Source organism: Cervus elaphus, chromosome 18 (genome assembly GCF_910594005.1).
Source record: "Cervus elaphus chromosome 18, mCerEla1.1, whole genome shotgun sequence".
Classification (NCBI taxonomy): domain Eukaryota; kingdom Metazoa; phylum Chordata; class Mammalia; order Artiodactyla; family Cervidae; genus Cervus; species Cervus elaphus.
The window spans coordinates 110,519,330-110,536,911 of record NC_057832.1 but is presented as its reverse complement, the minus strand read 5'-3'; the positions used below and the strand labels follow the sequence as shown (position 1 = coordinate 110,536,911).

Sequence of the window (17,582 nt, the reverse complement as noted above, 5' to 3'; positions counted from 1 at the left end):
TGGACTATAAAGAAAGCTGAGCGCCCAAGAATTGATGCTTTTGAATTGTGGTGTTGGAGAAGACTCTTGAGAGTCCCTTGGACTGCAAGGAGATCCAACCAGTCCATCCTAAAGGAAATCAGTCCTGAATATTCATTGGAAGGACTGATGCTGAAGCTGAAACTCCAATACTTTGGCTACCTCATGTGAAGAGCTGACTCATTGGAAAAGACCCTGATGCTGGGAAAGATTGAAGGCAGAAGGAGAAGGGGATGACAGAGGATGAGATTGTTGGATGGCATCCCTGACTCAATGGACATGAGTTTGGGTGGACTCCGGGAGTTAGTGATGGACAGGGAGGCCTGGCGTGCTGCAGTCCATGGGGTCGCAAAGAGTCAGACACGACTGAGGGACTGAACTGAACTGATTGTTCAAGGGCAAGTGCTGAGGAAAGAGCTGGCTTTGAAGGTCTGAGTTCAGGCAAAAGCTAGGCCTGGAGACATATGACGGAGATTTGTGGTGCATGGGAGTGCTGTGACACTGGAAGATATCAGTAGGGGAGCTGAGTATGGAAAGGAATTTTAGAACTTGAAGATAAGCAGGATCTGCAAAGGGGGCTGAGAACGAGGACAGGTCCCGGCTGCTTGCCCTGGTCTCAATGTCTCTGCCCAGGGCAGTGTCTTCTGGCCACCCCAAGCTTCCAGGTGCTCCCAGCACTCTTGCATCCTGCCCCGAACCCCCCCACCCCCCCACAGACAGGGAGGAACTTTCAGATCCTCCACTCTTACTGAGCTGGCCAAGGGGACCCAGAAGTGCTGCCTCAGGGGCCTTCATCACAGCCACTCCCTCGGCCAGTACCTTCTGACTGCTATTCTGTCATCTCGGACAGGTGGGCCTTCAACTGGGAACAGGTGATCTCCTCCAAGGTGTTTCCAGAGACTTGTGGCGCAAGACCACCCTTCACTTTAATCTTCTCAGCTCGCCCATAACTACCTATTTCCCTCCTCAGACACTTGGACACACACATGCAGATACACACACCTTCTTCTCTTTCCATAAATCCTAGCTTTTAAGACCAAGCTATTGACTAAGGAGCCAAGGTGGTGAGATTTGATGCCCAAAGGTAATCATTGCCTCTGAGTTCCACCCACCTCCTCCTTTCCTGGGGCAGTACATCCCCTGACTCAGACTGGGAGGGAGACTGCTGCAAGTAATACGATTTAAGAGAAAAACGAAAACAAGTCATTTTAATATTTTAAAAAGAGGATTCTGTTCTCAACCCAACCATCTACCTGCAGATAACAATTCTCCCTTTCCCTTTCATTCCCTACACACCAGAAAGAGGAGGATCTATTTTTAAATTTTTCTTTTATTCTTTTTACTTTTTGGCCATGCCATGCTGCATGTGGGATCCTAGTTCCCCAATCAGGGATCGAACCCATGCCCCTTGCATTGGAAGCACAGAGTCTTAATCATTGGACCGCCAGGGAAGTCCTGAGGGAGATCTAAATGTGAATGGAAAGCTTTTTTTTTTTTTTTTGAATGGAAAGCTTTTAATGAGGCAGGGCTGAATCAGCAAGCAGAGACTCAGAGCTGGGAAGTCAGGGTGGTCCACCTCCCTTGTCTTCTCCAGGCTGGGAATGATTTGGGAGGGGGAGGGGCATGCTTTTAACATGCAAGTTCCCTGCCCCTGAGGTCAAGTTCGGAGGCCTGCAGAGCTTAGTTCTGTGGCCAGTGAGGGAAGCTACAAGAGGAGTTGCTGTTGAACCCAGGGAAGATTTAGCCCATTGATTTTTTCCCCCTTTTTATTTTTTTCTAGACACTATGGTTTGTGATTGAGTGGGGAGGTTGGGGAGGACAGCCAAGGCTTTTAAAGGTGCCAATACTCCAGCAGGAAATAAGGAATAGTGGCTGCTAAAAGAGCCTGGATTCTCCGTTCGGCAATCCTGTGCCTCATTTTTCTTCTCCTCTTTCTGCTTTCATGGGTGACCCTGCCTGTCAGCAAAGTGATTAAAAGCTTTGGTGAAGCGCAGAGCAGGCTGGGAGGAGGACGCAGAGGGGAAGTCAGGGGACCGGTCCTGAGTCTGGCTGATGATCCCTCACTGAGCCCCCCACCACCCGGCCCCCAGGGCCTGTCTCCCTTCCTTCACCTGCTCTTTCACGCTGACATCCGGCAAACACTAATGGAGCGTCTGTTGTGTACCAGGCACTCAGCATGCAGTTGTGACAGCACAGACACTGTCCTGCCCTCAGGGGGCTTACACACTAGGGGGGCAGATAACAGTAAAGAAATGGGAAGAAATAAATACGCACCTACAGGTAATGATAAACACCAGCAGGGAAAACAACGGCACTCTATGGAAGAGAATCACCACATAGATGGGTTCTCTGGGAGGTGACATTTAAGTGAGGACCAGGAAAAGGACATAGAATGGAGGTGAGCCGCAGGTCATGCCCACGAGGACAGTGTACCAGGGAAACCAAGAAGTGATGAGGAAAAGAGCTCAGGCTGACCCCTCAGGTCTGGGACAGATTTAGGAGCTGCTTTCTACATTTTTGTTGTTGTTGTTAAGCTTATTCACTTACTCAGTAGCATCAGCCTATAAGCTTTCTTCTATCAAAGAAAATACAGTGCCTGAATATTTCCTGCCCTGGACAGAACCATGTGAAGCTGCATAGTGGTACAAGTCCTCTATTTTTGGAAAAAAGAATAAATCTTTCCAAATTAAAAGAGAGACTTCCCCAGTGGTTAAGTGGCTCAGGTTCCATGTTCCCAACACAGACAGTCTGGGTTCAATCCCTGGTCAGAGAACTAGACCTCGAGTGCTGCAACTAAAAGATCCCACGTACTGCAACTAAGACCTGGGACAGCCAAATAAATATATATTTTTGATTAATTTAGTTAAAAGAATTTGTGAATGATACTATAATTAGGATCTAAAATATTTCTTAAAAGAAGCAGAGAGAGTTATGAAAATTAACTCTCTACATTTTTACTCAGGGAAAGCCTCAGATCCTTTGATGGAAAATTGGAAATCAAGCATGCCCCCAAATCTTTCTTATACAGTAGTAATATTCCCACTGGTTACCAACGAAGATCATTAAAGGCAAGCTGTATGTTGGTGACTATGGTTACAAATATTCTTCCCTGTGTTTTCTCCCTATGATCCATCCTCCATGCCCATTTACTCGGCAAACATTTACTAAACACCTACTGAATGCTGGGGACCATTCTTGACACGACCTGGGAGAAGAGTACAAAACAAAGTCCCTCTTCTCATGAAGCTTATCTTTTGCTAGGGAAAGTGAAAATGTTAGTCACTCAGTCGTGTCCGACTCTTTGCTACCCCATGGATCGTAACCCCCCAGGCTCCTTTGTCCATGGGCTTCTCCAGGCAAGAATACTGGAGTGGGTAGCCATTCCCTTCTTCAGGGGATTTTCCCGACCCAGGGATCGAACCCAGGTGTCCTGCATTGCAGGCAGATTCTTTACCATCTGAGCCGGGGTAAGCCCCTTTTGCTGGGGGGAGACAGTTAATACATAAACAAATTAACATGCAATGAGTCTGTTAGCTGCTGATGATAAAAAGACAAAGCGAGCACACAAAGGTGATAGTGATTCCTGGGGGTCAGAGTTCCTACTTTGTGTGTATGTTAGAGATGATATTTGAGCAGAGACCCGAAGGACTGGAGGGAGAGTATTCCAGGCAGAAGAAACAGAATCTGCAAAGGTTCTGAGTGGTGGGACATCTGATGTGTTCTAGAGACAAGAAGCCAGTGCAGCTGAAGTGGAGTAAGAGATATCTTAGTTTGCATATTCCCTGAGACAAGGACTTGGGCGGAAGCAGTTTCTTCTGGAAATGGTCTGAGGAAGCACTAACAGAGTGCCAGGGAGAGAGAGAAGGAAGGAAAGCTAACACTGAGGCATTAATAAGTGGGTTCCTGGGACTACCCTGATGGTTCAGTGGCTAAGACTCTGAGCTCCCAATGCAGGGGGCCCAGGTTCCATCCCTGGTCAGGAAACTAGATCCCACAAGAAAAGATCCTGCATATTGCAACGAAGATCAAAGACCCCACGTGCCTCAGCTAAGACCTGGTGCAGCCAAATAAGTAAAAATAAATATTTAAAAAAAAAAATAAGTAGGTTACCATTGTGAGCTACTGAGGCTCAGTCCTGCTAGGGACCTCTGAGAGAATACATGAAACATGCCTCAGAACTGCCCCAGTGACCAGTCAGGAAACTGAGTATTCTCCAACTCCTGCCTCACTGCTGAAGATGGCTTCTGGAAGCTTCCCTGGAGGCCACAGAATACATCCAGGTGGGTACACAAAGGCCACTGGGGTGCAGAGCAGGGCCTATGGGCGACCTTGGGAACAAGCCAAGGGTGTGGGCAGGGTACAGGCCCTGTCTGCTGGTGGGAGCATGGGAGGAGATGAGATGAGAGAGGAGGTGTGGCCCAGATTAGGTGGGCCAGTAAGGCCTTGCTAAGAACTTTGGACTTCATTTTCAGCAAGACGGCAAGCATTTGGAGAATTTAAGCAAGATGATCTGTTTCCATTTCTAAATAAAAATATGATGATGGCTGTGGGGAGAGCAGACGGTAGAGGAGTAAGGCTGGAAGCAAGGAGACCAATTAGGAGACCATTGCAATAACATAGGCAAAGAATCATGGCAGTGTGACCCAGACTGGTAGCAGTCAGATGGCAAGAGGCAGCTGATTTCTCCATGTATTTAGAAGGAAGAGCACACAGAATTTGCCAAACGATCAGATATGGGGCAGGAGAGTAAGAGAGAAGTTAGGACTAACTCTAAAAACGGGAGAAGAGAGGAGAGGTTTGTTGAGATGGGGTGCGGTTAGGGAGGAGCCCTCTGGGACCTGCTCTATTTGGAATGTCTCCAAGTGGAGAGGTGGGCCAGACAGCAGGATATGTACATCCAGAACTTAACTCCTGCCCACCTGACCCACAGTTCTGGCCACTGCCCTCTGGCCAGCCCAGTGTCTTCTCTGTCTTGGCGTGACACTGCCCGATGCCTTTAAATCTGAGCATTGCCTTCCTTACTCCACACGTCTGAGCAGGTTCAACGTCTCCTTGGTTCTCATACTACTCCCCTCCCTACTCCTAAATCAAAGGATGATCAGGCAATTAGAATGTGTCCTGTGGGCCAGGCGCCCTCCTTCCCTCCCTCCCTCCCCGCCATGCCCTATGCCATGTTCCCCGGGCACACTGCTGGCCCCTCCCCTCTTCCCCGTGCTGGGCCTGGACTCCCGAGGGGGTGGGGGAGGGGCGGGTGGGCGGCCTCCTGATCTTCCCACCAGCTCAGGGTCACGCCCAGAACCCCCGCTGCAAGTCGGCGCCGAGTTCCAGTCCCACTTCTTTGCCTCCCAGGGCTGCGCCTGGAGCCCATTCCAGGCCGTGCTGGTGCCCTCACCCAGGCCCCAGGCCCCCGCGGCCGAGCCCCTCCAGGTGGACTTGCTCCCCGTCCTCGCCACGGCCGCGCCCCCGACCCCCGCCTCCACTGTGGACTCAGCGGCTCTGAAGCAGCCCCCATGCCCTCCTCGGGGCCCCCTCTGCCGCCCCGCGCCGGTGTCGGCGCCTGCGGTCGCCACCGCCCTCCTGCCCCAACCTCGAGGGTCGCCGGTCACTGTGGCCCCGGTCACATGTGCCGGGAGAAGACGACGAAAGAGCCAGGGGCCTCCATCTGCACCCAGTGCGCCAAAGAGTTCAAGAACGGCTATACCCTCCGAAGGGACGAGGCCACACACACCGGAGCCAAGGCCGGCCGGGTCCCCCTCGGGTGTTATGAAGAGGCCTACCACCATGGTGCCCCTGGGGCTTCCCTGGTGCCTCAGACGGTAAAGCGTCTGCCTGCAGTGCTGGAGACCCGGGTTCCATCCCTGGGTTGGGAAGATCCCCTGGGTTGGGAGAAGGGAATGGCTGCCCACTCCAGTACTCTTGCCTGGAAAATACCACGGTTGGAGGAGCCTGGTGGGCTATACATAGTCCATGGGGTTGCAAAGAGTCGGACACGACTGAGCGACTTTAGTTTCACTTTTTTTCATGGTGGCCCTGAGCCTCTTGAGCGTGCCCCAACTGAGTGGAGCCGGCGGGAGAGCTGGGGGGAGGCAGGTGCCGGCGGCGCAGCAGCAAAAACGAGAGGCCCTCACGAGTGCCCGGTGTGCCAGCAGCGCTCCAGGCGCTAAGGGCTGCAGGAGCTACCACTGCGCGCTCACATGACGACGCAGTGCACCAGCCCTCCAACTGCTGGCACTGTGGCAAGAGCTTCTCCCGGCCGGATCACCTCCACGGTCACATCAGATAAGTGCACTTGCTAGAACTGCCCTTAGAACGTGAGAGATGTGAGGCGGCTTTTGCTATGAAGGATCGTCCGCAGGCCCACACAGTAGGACATGAGCAGAAGGTCCCATGTCATGCGTGTGGCAAGATGTTGAGCTCGGCTTATATTTCGGACCACCTGAAGATGCACAGCCAGGGCCCTCACCCTGTCTGTGAGCTCTGCCGCAAAGGCTTCCCCCACTGCAGCAAACCTGCACATCCAGGCAGTGAAGGACCCTGGACTCTGGGCCCCCGCGGGCTGACCGCATCCTGTGCAAGCTTGCAGCGTGCCCTGCAAGACCCCTGCCCAGCTGGCCGGCCCCATGCAGACCCATCTGGCGGGGGGTGCCCTGTCCCGGGAGATGCCCCCCAGCCACAACCCATCTGCTGGGGGGACCCTGGGCACCCACTAGGTACAGGTGAGGTCTGTCCAATGGCCACGGCAGGAGCAGTGGCAGCCCCACCCACAGCCGTGGGCTCCCTCCTGGGGGTCCTGGGGGTGCCTGTGAGCTCTCAGCCACTTCCCTCCCAGCCCTGGTGAGCTCCAGGTTGGTGGGGTGGGGAGGGGTGGGGCGGTGAGTATGGAGGAAAGTCCCTCCATACCATCTCCTCCTCCCCTCCCTTTCCCCCCCAACTCCTCGCTACTTCCCCCACCAACCAAGGAGCCTCCCGAAGGGAAGGAGGAAGACATGTTTTCTTAGGGGAATTCTCTAGGTTTTCACCATTTGTTCCTTCTGCTCCTCTCTCCTCCCTATCAGATCTGACCCCACACACACCTGTTCCCTTGGTTGTGTTGAAGCCCCTGGATGGTGGGCAGAGGGGAACAGAGGACAGGAGTGGTCACTGCCCTCACCCCCTCTCCTCTCTGTGACCCCCTGCCCTGCCCTTCCAGGGATTTGTGAGCCTTCTCCCTTGATGGTCCTTCTTGTCCTCCTTCTGGTGCCCCTCCCAGGAGAGTTGGTGCTGTTTTTTTTTTTTTTTTCTTCCAGGGGGAGGGAGGAGAGGAAGGGGGGAAATCAAAGATTCTGTCCCAGAGATGGGGAAAGGTGAGACTTAAGAAGGGGCAGAAGCAGGGAAGCAAAGGTTGTACTTTCATCAGGTGGGGTTGTTTGGGGTCAGGCCCTGAACGTCATCCTGCTTAAGAATCTGTCGGGAAAACAAGTCAAGGGGAGCAAAAGGAGGAGCCACTAGGGCCAGAGGCAGGACAAGAGATGGGATCCTAGGGGCCAGGGTAAATGGAGGTATCCAGGGACGAGAGGTGTTTTCTGGGGGTGGGGGAATGCAGCCAGTGTCCCCCCCTTCCCTCTTCCACCCCAGCTCCAGTCCTGGCCTTTTCTTTTCATCCCTCTCCCCAACAACAGAAGCTGTGGCCCTGGCCAGGTCATCGTGTTCCAGTGTCCCCTGCATATTCCTCACCCTTCACCCCCTCCTTTTGTGCGGACCCCATTGCAATAAATTTTAAATAAAAACCTGGGGGGGGAAATGTGTCCTATGCTTGCAGAATGACCATTTGAATGCCTTCTCCATCCTTTGCTGTTGTTCAGTTGCTTAGTTGTGTCTGACTCTGTGACCCCATGGACAGTTACACACCAGCCTTCCTTGTCCTTCACCATCTCCTGGAGTTTGCTGAGACCCATGTCCATTGAGTCGGTGATGCCATCCAACCATCTCATCCTCTGTCACCCCTTTCTCCTTATCAATTCCTTTCTAGCACCTCCTAATTGAAGGCAGAAATGCTTAAGCTGCAACACAGTGTAAAAGAACCCACCCCTGGACTTCCTTGGTGGTCCAGAGGCTAAGACTCTGAGCTCCCAATGTAGGGGGCCCAGGTTCCATCCCTGCTCAGGGAGCTAGATCCTGAGACCCCCACATGCCACAGTAAAAGACCCCACATGCCCCAATAGAGATCGAGGATCCTGTGTGCTGCAACTAAGACCTGGCACAGCCAAATAAATAAATAAAAATAACTATTAAAAAAAAAAAGAGTTGGTGAAAACTGATGTTGGAGAAAACTCTTGAGAGTCCCTTGGACTAAAGGAGATCAGTCCTGAGTGTTCATTTGGAAGGACTGATGTTGAAGCTTAAACTCCAATACTTTGACCACCTGATGCAAAGAGCTGACTCATCTGAAAAGACCCTAATGCTGGGAAAGATTGAGGGCAGGAGGAGAAGGGCACGACAGGGAATGAGATGGTTGGATGGCATCACCGACTCAGTGGACATGAGTTTGGGTGAGCTCCGGGAGGTGGTGATGGACAGGGAGGCCTGGCGTGCTGCGGTCCATGGGGTCGCAAAGAGTTGGACATGACTGAGCGACTGAACCAAACTGAACTGATGTGCTCTTTAAAAAAAACCCAAAAACAAACCAAAAAAAACCCTACCTCCAAGACCTTTCTTTGCTCCTTGTCCTGCTCACCAAGCAAGCCTCTGAGGATCGAGTGTCTCATGTGCCCTGTGATGGGGAAGAGAGATTTTGGATCAGTGTAAACAAGTTACTTTCCCCCTAGAAAGACATATCAATGCTAGTTTATGAAGTAAATAATCTCTAAATCTCAGTATCTCAACACACTACAAGTTAACTTCTCACCCACATCGCAGTTCACACTGAGTCTGGCATCTCTGCTGATGGCCCTATTCCATGTGGTGACTCAAGCTCCCAGATCGTGTACTGCAGAGTCCCTCCCTTCCAGCACTTGGGACACTCTATAGCCAGGTCTGGAAGTGGCAGATGTCACTTCTGTCCACGATCCATTGGCTGGAACTCAATCTCATGGTTCCAGCTAAGAGCAAGTGAGGAGGCTGGGGCATCCAGTCTCCCACGTGCCCAGGAAGAAGCAACAGGATTGGCAAGCCTCTCTCCAGTCCCTGACACAAAAGGCTTATCCCTCCTAGTGATGAATACTGGTACTTTGGTTTTGTCCTTGCTTTTGTTTATTCACTGTCATGTCCAACTCTTTGCGACCATATGAGCTATAGCCTGCCAGGCTCCTTTGTCCTTGGGATTTCCCAGGTAAGAATACTGGAATGGGTTGCCATTTCCTTCTCCAGGGGATCTTCCCAACCCAGGGATCAAACCCCCGTTGCAGGTGGATTCTTTACCACCGAGCCACTGGGGAAGCCCTATTCTCTCATGACGGTTATAGTGGGACTCGACTCTGCCACATGTGATTGCTCCCAAAAGACTGAGTTTCTGAATCAGCAAAGTTGAGGACTAAACCATGCAGACCCAAAGCACAGTCAACCCTGGAAGTGCCTTCAGCCACATCTCTTTTGGAACAACACTCTCCACCTGAGTCATCACAAAAGCCCAAGTACCTTACCTATGCTCTGTTTAACATGTCAATGAAGTTTGTCCTCAATTTACTTATTTCTAGGATCTCTGCCTTATTCCCTAGTAGGCCCTGGAATGCTACCCATGGTGAGGGAGGGAGCTGAGGAAAGTGATTCAAAAGGAAAGAGGCAGGGACTTCCCTGGTGGTCCAGTGGTTAAGAATTCACCCGTCCATTCAGGGGACATGAGTTCGATCCTTAGTCTGGGAAGATTCCACATTCTGTGAGCAACTAAGCCCGAGCACCACAACTACTGAGCCCACGTGCCATGAGTACTGAAGCAGGCACACCCAGAGGCTGTGCTCCGCAACCAGAGAAGCCTGGACATCCCAACGAAAGAGTAGCCCCGGCTCACCACACACAGTGTGGGCACAGCAGCGAGGACCCAGCACAGCCAAAACTAAATAGTTAATTGGGAGGAAGAGGAAAGAGGCCTCAGAGAAAGGTCCATCTAGTCAAGGCTATGGTCTTTCCAGTAGTCATGTATGGATGTGAGAGTTGGACCATAAAGACAGCTTAGCGCAGAAGAATTGATGCTTTTGAATTGTGGTGTTGGAGAAGACCCTTGAGAGTCCCTTGGACTGCAAGGAGATCCAACCAGTCCATCCTAAAGGAGATCAGTCCTGAATATTCATTGGAAGGACTGATGTTGAAGCTGAAACTCCAGTACTTTGGCCATCTGATGCGAAGAGCTGACTCACTGGAAAAGACCCTGATGCTGGAAAAGATTGAAGGCAGAAGAAGGGGATGACAGAGGATGAGGTGGTTGGATGGCATCACTGACTCAATGGGCATGAGTTTGAGTAAACTCTGGGAGTTGGTGATGGACAGGGAGGCCTGGTGTGCTGTGGTTCATGGGGTTGCAAAGAGTTGGACACAGCTAAGCAACTGAACTGGACTGAACTCAGAGAAAGGGTGGGAAGGTGAAGGCAGGAAGTAAACTAAACAGTGGAGATAAAAACCTGTACTGAGAAAGAAGAAGGGAAGTCAGAGGGGAAAGTCAGGTCCGGAGAAAAGGGGCGGCAGTGGTGGGGGCGGAAGAGTGTTGTGAACCACTAAAAGGATGAGAACTCCACAGACGGTAGAGGTGCGGGAGCCGGGAAATGCGGGCGGAAGGAGGGAAGGGCTCCTTTAAGAACCCCCAGGGGCCAGCAGCCAGGGAATAGAGTGGAGCTCTTACTACGGGTGCAATTTGCCTCATTGGGCTCCAGGGAGCCTGAGCACCCCCACTGGGAGCAGGAGCTGGAGCAGGAAGGAGGGGGGGGCAGTGCAGGGATGGGAAGAAAGGACCAGAGGAAAGGCAGAGACGCGCAAGAACAAGTGGTAAAGCTGCCACTGCAGCAAAGAAGTCAGCCCCTTTGTGCTAGGCCTTCTAGGTTTTTACCTCCTGCAGACACACTCAAAGCTCCCACCTCTCAGTCGCAGTTTGAAATAAGCACACTTGCCCACCAAGAAGCCAAGGGAATGGGTGCCTTCCACCCATCCGAGCTGCCCGCGCTGGGGGTGGGGGTGGGGGTGGGGGGGCCCTTACGTGGAGCACGTGGTCGCACCTAGTCTCTTCTCGCCAGGAGTGCAGGCTGACCTCGTGGACTTCCTCCTGCTCCGCGGGAGAATTTCAGGGCTGGGGCCTGAGGCCAAGAAGTGTGGAGCTGCGACGAGGGTGTGGGGGTGCAGGGGGTGGGTAATTACGGTAGTCAAGGGGGCTACCGCCCCAGGCGCAGCAACAGCCACGGAATCAGCCACAAAGGATCAAACTGGCCCCTCTTTCTGAGATTCTATGAACGTGGCCTCTGTCTTCTGATCCGTAATACCTTTCAGACGGCTGGCTTTTAGCAGCTAGAGCATGCACAGAAGAGGTGGGGATCAGCGCCAGGTGCAGGTGGGCAGGGCAGGTCTTGGAGGTTCCCCACTCAGGACAATTTCTCACAGCTGGGCAACCTACGCCTACGCCTTCCCTTATCTCGCCAGTTCACTATCTCACTCCATCAGATCTGCTTTTTTTTTTTTTTTTTTCCCTCTTTCTCCTTTTGTTTTCTCTTTTCTGTTTCCTCTCTCTTCCTTTTCTTCATTTTAGGCCACACCTGAGATTTCTGGTGGATGTTACTGAATCTACAGGGCACATCCTTGGAGAGCACCCCAAGGCCACCTCAAATGAAGGTTTCTTTCCTCGGGCACCTTGGGGAACTTTCTTCCATTTCCACTAAGCTGCCTCACTGCCAAACTCCACCCAGGCCTGCCAGTTAAAACGCACCAGTGACTTTACGGCAGTTTAAGTAATGGAAAGGAACAACTGAGATACACACCGTGGTCTTAAAGTAATGGAGTTGAGGCTACAAGCACATAGAAATCCCACCTCATCACTTCAGTTACATCTGAACAGTATTGGAAAGGGTGCCATCTTATTTCAATTATCTCCACATGGATTAATGCCCTTTCTAGGAATCCTTTATCATCTCTTGGGTCCTTTTGGTGAGATTCACTGGATCTGGGAGGGCTTCCCCGGTGGCTCAGTAGTAAAGGATCCACCTGCAATGCAGAAGATGCAGGAGACTCTGGTTCGATCCCTGGGTTGGGAAGATACCCTGGAGGAGGGTGTGGTAACCCACTCCAGTATTCTTGCCTGGAGAATCCCATAGACAGAGGAGCCTGGCAGGCTATAGTCCATAGGGTCGCAAAAGAGTCCGATTTGACTGAAGCGACTGAGCACACACCCATTGGCTGTGGGAAAGGAGATTACTGGTTGCTCTTTCTCCTGCCTGCCTCTCCAAGGCTTCAAAACCAAAGCATGTAGGTTCTCCAGGCTGCCTGGGACTACCACACACGCTTGTGTCCCATTCTTACAGCTCTGTTCTGTTTAGTTCTCCCTCTCTTTCCTCAGGTCCTTGCTCCTAGCATCCCTAGCCCTCCCTTCGCTCTGACTCAGCTCACATAAGTGACTCTTTAGCCTGCACTCTGGAACACCTGCACTAGAAAATCCCCTCACTTTGCCAGAGCTCCAGCCCCAGTCTTGGCAATCGTAGCCTACCCTGGATATTCCACTTTATCCTGACCGATACCGATCAGCAGGCTCCAGAGCTGGCAAGTCTCAGCTGGGTTCTGGCTTAGAAATAAACAACCTTTTTTCTTCCTTTTGAACTTTTTATTTTGTGATGGGGTATAGCTGATTAGGGCTTCTCAGGTGGTGCTAGTGCTAAAGAACCTGCCTGCTAATGCAGGAGACATAAAGAGACCCAGGTTCAATCCCCAGGTTGGGAAGATCCCCTGGAGGAGGAGGTAGTAACCCACGCCAGTCTTCTTGCCTGGAGAATCCCATGGACAGAGGAGCCTGGTGGGCTACAATCCAGGGGGTCCCAAGAGTTGGCCACAACTTAATGACTTACACTACTATACCTTTTGTGTTTTTCTCCTCCGTCTTCACTCTATTTCCTAAGATCCCCTGCTTTCCTACCCACCAGTTTGTATCCCACACAAACACCACAGACGAGCATGGACATTCTCATCACTTTATATTTACCACTTGCCTTCATATCTATTCCATATCATATTAGTTTCTCCTGAAGAAGACACCACCCTGATCAGTTCACCTTCCATCATGTGTCTAGTTGGCAAACACAGACACATCTGTACAAATATACACATAACAAGATGTTTAATCCTGCTCTTCCTGAGGCCTGCTTGTTCAACGGAATCCCCAAAGATGGGGAACAATGAGAGAGGTGCCATGCCTCTTACATCCTCACAGGTGTCAGATCACTTGCAAGACACCTTGTGAGATTAAGAAGCCAGTGCTGACTTAGTCCATTACCTGCCTCCATCCTATGAAAGAGAACCAAGGAGTGGCCATTCCTTTGGAGAAATTTTTGATGTTTTGCTCTCTTTTCAAATCAGGCTTGCTAGGGTTCCTCGGAGAGCCTGGCATATTTTGGGGACATATTGGGAATTAGTATGTAATGTGTGCCAAAAATACAAAGGCAGGACTTCCCTGGTGGTCCAGCAGTTAAGACTCTATGCTTCCACTGTAAGGGGTGCGGGTTGGATCTCTGGTCAGGAAACTAAGATCCCAAGTGCTGCACAGTGCGGTCAAAAAATAAATAAAAAATAAATACAAGGCAAAAGGCTTGAGGTGGTGAGGAAAGAGAAGTGCCTTAGAAGCAACGTGAAAAAGTGAAAGTTGCTCAGTCATGTCCAACTCTTTGCAACTCCATGGATTGTAACCTGAAAGGCTCCTCTCTCCATAGGATTCTCCAGGCAAGTATATTAGAGTGGGTAGCCATTCACTTTGGAGAAGGCAATGGCAACCCACTCCAGTACTCTTGCCTGGAGAATCCCAGGGATGGGGGAGCCTGGTGGGCTGCCGTCTATGGGGTCGCACAGAGTTGGACACGACTGAAGCAACTTAGCAGCAGCAGCAGCAGCAACCATTCATTTCTCCAGGGAATTTTCCTGACCCAGAGATTGAACCTGGGTCTCCCGCATTGCAGGCAGATTCTTTACTGTCTGAGCCACCAGGGAAGCCCTAGAAGCAATGTGCATTTGCACAAGTAACTGTAGAGCAGTCACTTTCCTGGCCTACCAAATGTGTCACAGGCTGGAAGGACGTGACCTGGTGCCATCTTCCTAGGGAGCTGGCTCATGAGGTCTCTGCCTGGGAGGAAGAACTGACCCACCAGAGGGGCAGATCCTTGAAGTTGAGAGCCTGAGTGCTGGAGGATTAAGTGGCCATGGGGCAACCCGTGGCCGGATTCATTGGAACAGCATTGGGAGGTTTTAGTGGGGATGTCAGAGAAACCAGGAAACAAAACGTTGAGTAGAGTCAGCTTTCTAATCCAGAAACTCATGTGTGCATAGGAACCATTTTAGGGCTTTGTTAAAATGCAGGTTCCCAGGCCTTGTCCTGCCAGGGCAGGACCAGAGATTCATTTTAAAAAGCCTTCCTAGCGACTCTGATGCCTATCAACATTTAAGACATTGTTTTAAACTATTAGCGATCATATTGCCACTCATTACTTAACCTCATCTTTTGTTTTACCCTAGACTTGAGTGGAACTAGTTTACCCTGAAATCTTTGAAGTTTTAACATTGGAAGGCCTTGGGTTTTAGCAACTTCACCAAATGTCAAACCTGCTAATATTTCTCTTGTATGGAAATTACCTGCCTCTAATTACCCATCTCCTAGTTTACCTCCTAGAATACAAATTTGTCCTTTTTTGTGTGTGTGTGGCCCTTCTCTTTGGTGACAGAAACCAGCAATATGACCAGTTAGTTTGTAGATTCCCAGTGATTTTTTCCCCCATCAGAACCACTGCCCCAGTCAATCTCAAACACCTCTGACATTTATTTGCTCAACTCTTTACAAGCCAAGATCATACTCTCAGAACTAGAGACAAGTCTGCTTCTGATACCTCTGCTTTAAGAGCTTGGGGTTTAAGACGCTAAGCCAGCCCAGCCCATTTAATTGGAATTTAACAAAATTTTTGAATAGATACAGTGATTTCTTCACACCTCCAGACCTGATCAGGTAGAAACAGGTGTGACTAGAATAGTAGAAAACCAGGAGGGAGGGAATTCAGAGAGCCAAGGATTTAATCAGGGGCTCCGGTCAGTGACCTGTCAGATCGTTTTCCTCTTGAGAGTCTGCCATTTGTTTTTCTCTATTAAATGCATTCTTGGTTTTGGCTTACTCTTTCAGCCTGTTGAGAATGTTGTGGAATCCAGAGTCGCAAAACACACCTCGGAGGACCTTCAAGACAGTGGAGTATAGTTTATTATGCCAGCGGGTCCAAGGGGAATCATTTCCCAACAAGGACTCTGATGTTTCTGAGAGGCCCAGTTTTATACCCCCTCTATGTGACTGGTTATATGTTAGCAACCTCTTTGTTGTATATGACTGAATTTTACAACAAATAGGTGCTAGGAGGACAAACAATTAAGGTTAAAGCGGGGGCGGGGGGGCGGCGGGACAATGATTTTACATCAAGGAGAGATGTCTCCATGGTTAATCTAACAGGGGCAGCCTGACCTCAACTACAATCTCTGTCAGTCATCTGTAGGGAGGGAAGTCTCCAGGAGACTTGGTTTTCATTAGCAACAATTTCCTCACTCTTGAGCAAGGTTCAGGCCCAGTTCACATCCTGTCTTTAAGATGGATGACAGGCCTCAAGATGGAGTCTCTCCTGCTTTTCTCACACTGGCTCCAACAAAGACATTTAGGGGCTCGGTTTTGTGTTTTAGCATCTCGGTAATTCTCCCAGCGTTGATTCCTCCTCCAGTTTGCTTCACGTACCTGTCAAGAGGTTCTTTCAAGCTGGTGAGAAAAACCTGGACCAGGGCAGACCGTAAGTTGGCAGTATTGCCATCAGACTCATTCCACAGACAACTTGTACACTGCCGCAGCTTACGATAGACACCTGTAACTGCACCAAAAAAAGAGGGCAGAAAGGGAGCAAGTACACTTGTTTGACATTGTCAGAGACCCAGAGAGGGTGTGAGTTGGGGTCAGCATGGGATGGAGCAACAGGAGGGTAGCAGGGTGGGATCTAACTGAAAAGGGGAAAAGGGTCAACTTTTCTTAGTTTGAGGGTAGGAGGTGAGGACATATCCAAGCCCAGAAAATTCCTTGGGTATACGAGTGGAAAGTTGGAGGATTTCATATCTGGGATGAGGTTATTTCAGGGGTCAAGAGGAAAAGTGAGTATAGGCTTGAACAACTGGTTCTCCAGTTCAAAGAGTGTGTTAGAGTTCTCCAGAGAACCAGAACCAACAAGATGTACATATATCCTAGAGTGAGAGTTATTTTAAAGAATTGACTCACATGATTATAGAGGCAGGCAAGTCCAAACTCTTCAGGGCAAGCTGGTAGGCGAAAGACCCGGGGAAGGGTTGATGCTGCTGCTCAAGTCAAAAGGTGGTATAAGGCAGAATTCCCTCTTCTTTCTCTTAAAACCTTCAACTGATTGGACGAGGCCCACCTATATCATAGAGGATAATTTGCTTCACGCAGAGTCTACTGATTTCAGTGTTAATCTCATGTAAAAAAAAAAACAAAACCTTCACAGCAACATCCAGACTGATGTTTGACCAAATATCTGAATCCTGTGACAGTTCTATCCAACTTGACACATAAAATGAACCATCACAAATAGTATTAATGATCTCATTTATAGCCATAGCAAAAACATGAGGAAATGTAGATAAAGAGAAGACTATCGAATGTGGAAAGAATCTTCTGGATTCTAGGAGGCTCTTATTTTTAGTAGGTGTTTTGTGGACCCTGGGGTTTCTGATGGAGCCAGAGCTGATGATGACAGCATGGAAGAGTTACGGGGGAAACGTCCACCCACCCCACCTTCAAGGAGAGCCACCATCAGCATTGAAACATGGATCCTATGCAAGCAAATCTATATGCAAATTCTGATCTCAAAGCCCCAGTCAGTAACTGCTGGGGACCCACACTGGCCCCAGGGCACAGATGCTTTCAAGATAATAAATTATAGGGCTTGCCTTTTCATTCTTTCTCCTTTCTCGATGGGTCAAAGGCATATATACTTATTTCACTGAGATCAGTGTGGTTATTTATTTTCAAGGCTGCCATTTCTCAACAGAATTTTCAGCTGAACTTCTTCTTTTCCCCACTCACAAGCCTGAGGTCTTTTCACATCCATCCTGTCTTTGGCAAGAATCCTTGGAGAGTAGCCTTGGAGATATACCTAGTGGTAAGCCACCTGCTCTGGATTGAGGGTAGATCTATTCTGGTCATAGGCTTTGTGATCTGGACAAAGGAATTGAGTGCATGCCTGTCAGATTGTCAGGCGATACTAAATTTGGTGGACCAGCTGAATTCTAGCAGAAAATCATGCAAAATAAGGTCGAGCAATTGGGGAGAAACTGGCCCACAGGAAAGACAATTGGATGAAATTCAGAAGGACTACATGGGCCTA

At 50.1% G+C, this 17,582-nt stretch overlaps 1 pseudogene; it reads left to right on the top strand.

The window, feature by feature from the left end:
- The first annotated feature begins 5,184 nt into the window (after positions 1-5,184).
- Positions 5,185-7,231, top strand: LOC122673882 (annotated as a pseudogene).
- The last annotated feature ends 10,351 nt before the right edge of the window (positions 7,232-17,582 follow it).